Source organism: Fukomys damarensis, unplaced genomic scaffold (assembly GCF_012274545.1).
Source record: "Fukomys damarensis isolate Sample0158 unplaced genomic scaffold, DMR_v1.0_HiC HiC_scaffold_25, whole genome shotgun sequence".
Lineage (NCBI taxonomy): Eukaryota > Metazoa > Chordata > Mammalia > Rodentia > Bathyergidae > Fukomys > Fukomys damarensis.
This window is the reverse complement of record NW_022900937.1, coordinates 29054625-29061022: the sequence shown is the minus strand read 5'-3', so window position 1 is coordinate 29061022 and position 6398 is coordinate 29054625. Positions and strand designations below refer to the sequence as shown.

The following is a 6398-nucleotide window of genomic DNA, read 5'->3' as shown; positions in this document are numbered from 1 at the left end:
TCCGATTAGCTTAAAAGTGCCTGAAATTCTTTGATTATTAAAGCACTGATTTTAAGTGAAATCTATACTTATAAAACAGTATTGATGATTTTTCTTGGAGCATTCAGTAAAATAGTATACAATATATTCTTATTTCATAAATCAAGACTTTTTTTGTTTTTTGGGTTTTTGTTTTTGTTTTGCTTTGTGTGCTACAGGAAATTGCTAGTAGTTTAAATAACATTTGTTAAGTGTTCATTTCATAGACATGGCCCAAACTGAGGACAACATATAGAGAGTCCACCAAAAAAATATATACAAACTTCAGTAAAAGAAAAACTTGCATGAATAATTTAATATTAAATTTATTGAAATTAATACAAGTTACCTTTGTCCTCTGCAATTACAAAAGGTACTCAAAGTGGTGTCCAGTAGCAGCCAGACATTTATTAGTACAGTGAGCTGTTGCTTGGGTAGCCTTGTTCACTGAGATGTTTGCATATGCATTTTCAGTTTCTTCTCTAACAGTGGGCAGTGTAGCAGGTTTTCTGTGATATATGACATTCTCTAGGGTCCCCCATATGAGGATAACACCATCTGTTGAAAAAAAGATCATACTATTTTTCTTTTCTGGAGTGTGCATACATTTTTTGGGTGACTGTGTTTTATTGCAAATATGTTGCACATATAATATCATGAACTGTAGAATTAGAAGGTAACTTAGATACTATTTTTATTATTTTGTGGAAGTTAAGTAACCAGAGAAATAATAATGTAGAAACAAATTTACTGAAGTACAACATTTTGTTAAAATATCAAACAAAAAACGCAGTAGTTTTCAACACAACATTTCCAGGGTATTCAAATTGTGATGAATACTGAAGGAATTTCCTAACTTCCCCTGGCTTTTCCACCTACCAGCCCATCTCCCATTCTCTATTTCTTCTACAGTATAACTGGTCAGTCCATGTGAGATATACTTGTGTTTTTCCAGACTTATCTACTATTGCTTTGGAGACAGATTTGGACCTACAATGTTGATGAAAGTGACCCTGAAAACACTGGGGCAAGAGCAAATAACACATTTCTTCCCCCATCATTACCTCCAGAATTCACTGAAGGGAAAGAAACTTCACCCTCCAAGATTTTACCACTTGATCTTGCCACTCTTAAACAAATATGGCTTTATCAGCGGGGTGTACATCCATTTGCAAGAAAGATTTTGCCATAATTGGAGCTATTACTGGCGCTCATCTGTGTGATGTCATTTTAAAACGTAGGTGGTGTGATAGTTAAGCTGGAGTGTCGGCATGACTGTCTGGGGAGCCATGCAGGGAATGAGTCAAACTCATTTCTGGGTGAGTCACGAAGGCATGACTCTGAGTAGCATCTGTTCCCTTCCTCTCCTCCCTGTGCTGTTCCCTGCCTACCTTCCCAGACTCCATGAACTAAGCATGTTTGCTCCACCACGCCCTTCTGCCATGATGTCCTCGCCTTGGAGCCATGGACTGGATCCCCTGAAACTGCGAGAACAAAATGCAACCTCTGCTCCTTTGCTGTGGACATTGGATATTGCGTCCTAGTGACAGCAAAGTGACCAATACAGGTGGGTAAATTACCCACCTACCAAAATTGCCATCACCACGTGTACTCGTAAATGGGAATGGCTCTGGTTTGTTTTGTTTGTTTTGTTTAAAAAACTGCTTCTCAAAGTGTCTTAGTCACTTTTCTAAGATGGCCATTTACAATGACTATGAAGGAGATAACAGAAGACTACACACACACACACACACACACACACACCACATGCACACACACCAGAAGGATTAAGATAGCTGTTGAGCAAAGAAACTAAAAACAGACAAAGCTGGAGAGCTAATTCACAAAAGAATAGGATCAGTAAACATTTTTTAATTGCTCAGCCTAATTATAAAGTGTAAATTTAAAACATACAGTACCAATTCTATTAAATTAGTAAAGACTTTTCAAATTTCAGTGCACAGTTTGCAAAAACTGCACAAGCTGCTGCAGCCTCTCACTGGTGAAACAGCAAATGTTCAAGGCTCTAGGAAAGCTGTTGGGCATGTGACATATGTGAGGCGTGATTAAAAAATCAGTGTGTGTTTAAATTACAAACTATTGCAATAAAACCACATTGTCATTAATCCCCCCTCAAAATCCTCCCCATTTGCTTCAAACACACTCATCCCACTGTCCTTGCCACTTTCTACAGCAGCTCTGGAGTCCTCTTTCCTGAGGGTCTTTAGCTGCGCTGTGCTGGCTGCCTTGATGTCCTGAGTGGATTCAAAACATTTCCCTTCCATGGCCACTGTGACTTTGGGGAGGAGCCAGAAGCCTCACAGTGCCAGATAAAACCTCTGAGGTGGATGAGGACACAGCATTGAGATTTTGTGAGGCCTCTCTGCTGTGTGGAGCTCGGCAGCAGCAGTCACCATATTTGTGATCACACCTGGTAAAGACCCTCAGGAAGGAGGACTCCAGAGCTGCTGCAGGAAGTGGCAAGAGTGATGGGATGAGTGTGTTTGAAGCAAAGAGGCAGGAGAAAATATTCTGAGGAGGATTAATGCCAATGTGGCTTTTGCTATAATAGTTTTTTAAATCTAATCATTCACTGGTTTTTAATCATCCCTTGTAAATAATTTATCTAGCCAATCTAGTAACATCATTTTGTGGGTTAAAGAAAAACAATCTCCATATGTGCTGAAACAACAAAAGTTAGAAGCAGTATAAATGCTGACTAACAAGAAAGCAGAGGTGCAACTTGCTCATCTATCCAATGGAACACTCGGATTTCTTGAAACAAGCATTGTAAACACCACCATGTAACAGATATTTTTGAAAAATAGAATTTTTAGAGTGAAGATAATAAAGCTACATGTGTAACATGACTTCACCAGCAAAAGATGATTCTATAGCCATTTTTCTGTTTAATAAATTAATTTGATCTGTCCTGTCTTCAAAGGGAGTCAATTTTAAATAATATCTCATACAAAAATGTTGAGGCATCCGTCAGCAGAACAGACAGTATGGTGCAGGTGTGTGAAGCTGACTGAGTATCCCCCGGGTGTTTACTGAATGCGGTTTTTGTCATAGCATGGAGCCATGGAATCTTGCAAGAGGGAGATTATATAGTAACCACCCAAGAGGTGTATTTCAAAAAATAAACTTTTAAACCTGAGAGAACCTCTAAGTGCCGATAACAATATTTGACACTTATTCAAACCCCCCTCTAATGAAAGAAATGCAAATTAATGAAAGAGCATTTTTACCCGATGAAGTAAAAAAACAATTTAAAATTTCACAGTCCTTAGCTCTGGGAAGAGCACAATGTGATGATCATTCTCACACTGAGATGGCTCCTCAAAACACGGGCAGTGACATTGGCAGAGAAATGATCCGAAATCCAGAAAGACAAGCGTTCAGCTCACATGGCTGCAGCATCATTCACCATGGAGAAAACCAATGCAACCAAACATCCACCAGCCAGGTATATTTGCAGGCAACTCCATGGTCATCAAAGAAGATGCTTGCAAAAGCGGTCTTGGCCAGGCATATGGTGGTGAAAGCCTGTGATCCCAACGTTCAGGAGGCTGAGGCAGGAGGATCGCTGCAAGTTCAAAGACAGGCTGGGCTAAATCGTGAGTTCAAAGCTGCCCTGAACTTTATTTACAGTGAGTCCTTGTCTCAAAAAAAAGTGACTGTAGCATGAAGGAATGGCTGTGCTAAAATAGAGGCTGTGAAAAAGAGAGGAGTAAGATGGTACACAAACTTCATTACTATTCTGTCCTTAAAACACTGTGTGCATAAAATAGGCTAGAAAGAAATCCATCAGTTTTAACTGCTTACATCTGAGTAACTCCTTTCTCTCTTTATTTTTCTTTTATTTCTTATCTTCTGATTGATTTTAGGTTGTAAAACAAACAAACAAAGAAAAGCTAGAATACTTGCTGCTCGTTTGAAAACCAAAAGGAAAAGATGCATGGTTTAGCCTCTTCCTGGAAGTTTTGTTTTTTGTTTTTTTTTTTTAATTTTTACTTTTATTAGAATGGAATGATTACATTCATCTTGGAGAAATCCAAAGTGAAATTATAGCCGTGTGCCCCTTAGCCACAGGGGAAACATCAGAAAGTAAGTGGTTAAGCAGCTCCATCTCCTCCGGGGACAGAGGTAGAAGGGACTGGGACAGGCGGACACCACAGTGTGGACTGCAGCACGTTTCAGAAGCAGTGGGCTTGCAGTGTAGACATTTGAAGTGAGGGAGGGATCCAGGCTGGCCCCACAGACACACTCTGTGAAAATGCACTGCCCACTGTCAACCGCTAGACGAATTCCAGCCTTTACATTAACCTTCAGCCCCCTGGGGTCTTCCTCACAATAGCCTTGAGCAAATCAAATGCTTCACACAGCTAGGAGAAGACACCCATTCAGGGTGGGTGCTCAGCGAGGTGCTCACTCGGGCCAGAGATGGAAATAACCCCAGGCAGCCTGTGCTGATGTATGTATGCTCTCCCAGTGTCTTTCCCAGGTGGGATCAAAAATACAGTGACTGCTGCTGCTGAATGCCACCCAATGGAAAGGCAGCTCGTAAACACGTGACGCCGTGACCTCAGCGGGTCGTCACTTTAGGCACCGGATCTGGCACCATGTGATTTCCGGCTCTTTCCCAAAGTCACAATGACCATGAAAGGGAGACGTTTTTAATCCATTCAGGACATGGAGGCAGCCAGGACAGCACCGCTAAAGACCCTCAGGAAAGAGGAATCCAGAGCTGCTTCAGAAATGGCAAGGACAGTGGGACAAGTGTGCCCCAAACAGACAGAAGATTTTGAGGGGGTTCATGGCAGTGTGTCTTTTACTATACTAACTTTTCAGTTCAAACATTCAGTGAATTTTGTGACCACACTTCATGTGTCATGCCATGTGCCAGGCATTTTTAAGACTGTCCCGGATATGAGCTTGTTAAACCTTCAGTCCCGAGTAGGATTCGAATCTCGATTTTCAAATAAGAAGCCAACGCCCACGGGTAGGGGCTAACTTATCCAGGGGCCCAGGGCAATGAGTGATGGGGTTCAGATTCATTCAGAGTCTCAGAGCTAAAGTGGTACCAGGCTGCTGCCCAAGGTCAGTCTGCTCCGGATCAGGACACAATAGCTTCCGCTCGACCCACCTGCCGAGTCTCCGCTCAGAGGAAAGCAGTTCCGGTGTAACTGCTCCACATTGCCGGGAGAGATTGCTGTTTCTTCGCAATGACAGATGTCCTCAGGTGCCAGGAACAACTCTGGAAACCTTGACTTGTCACAGCTGAAGTTTAATACTGTAGGAAGTGGCTGTCGGCTTCAGAGCCCCTTCCAGAGGGCGAGAAAATAGATGCGGATATTATGAGAGAATCGCCCCTTAGATCAACCAAGTACAAAACGTTTCAGTGACTCAGAAGGTTTAAAAAAAAAAATGGCACCACCCTCTGGAATTTCTCTCCAGCCGACCTGTGTGCAGAGTAAATTCTCCTCTTTCTCCTCTTCTCTATCTCAAGTAGGCCAGCAGAGACGCAGAAATTTTCAGAAAGATTCTTACTCCACAATGCAAAATTAATAACAGATTTAAAACCAAAACAAAGAGGAGGGAAAGCCTGTACTTGAATTTACAAAGCCCTGAGTTTCTGATGCTATAACAGCAGATTTGTGCTATTGTTTATAAAAACAAAAACAAAAAACACACACAAACTAGAAGGGACAAGGGAAGGCTGGGAGGATGTTTACAGTATGGTATGTGAGAGTACACATCTGCCGCGTGAAACCCATCAGTCTGCCTAATTCATATGCACTAAGTTAAAATGTGGAAAGAAAAATACGTACATACATGAAAACACACACACAAGAGAAGCGAGGCCCTAATTAGGAGAGGGACGCCCCCAAGGGCCCAGAGCCAGCGTCTGTCACCACAGGTCCTGCTGCTCCCCTAGAACAGGCTCCAGGGACAGATGCCAGCAGACGAAGACTCCTGCACCAGCCTTCCTCTTCCACACCAGCCCTTGTCCGGACCCGATGCCACCTTGCCTGTGTGAGATCAAGCAAAGAGAAGAGGCAAACGGACAGTGTGCCAGGGCGGTGTTGAAGAGAAAAGGTACCCGTCAAGGGACGCGGTGAGTCAGGTCACCCTGGGGCTCGGGTTCCCTTCCTTCGCAGACCTGCGTCAGCTGCGCGCTGAGATCCGCTGCTCTCTGGCCCCTGAGGGAAGCGAAATGCACCGGGGCCGCCACGGTTACTATGGAAACCCCTGGAGCGGCTCCCCTCTTTTGCGCAGTTGAAGTTCTCTCCTCCCGTTCTGTCGAAGTGGAATACAGCTTCACTCACAAGAGGAAGACGGAAGAAGCCTCGCGGGCTCCCAGCCAGAGCGAGCAG

The 6398-nt window shown here is 43.1% G+C and overlaps 1 long non-coding RNA gene across 3 annotated transcripts in view; it reads right to left on the bottom strand.

Annotated features, from left to right (window-relative positions):
- Positions 1-549: 549 nt before the first annotated feature.
- LOC104865507 overlaps positions 550-6398 on the bottom strand; it is a 6190-nt gene continuing 341 nt past the window's right edge. Inside the window, exons 1-4 of one of the 3 annotated variants that reach the window (XR_781175.2) lie at positions 6185-6388; positions 5168-6053; positions 3270-3607; positions 550-576 (exon numbers count right to left, since the gene is read on the bottom strand). This is a non-coding gene — a long non-coding RNA (uncharacterized LOC104865507). Of the gene's footprint in view, positions 577-3269; positions 3608-5167; positions 6389-6398 lie in introns of those variants that run through there. The other 2 variants (XR_781176.1, XR_781174.2) reach the window with 2 other exon arrangements.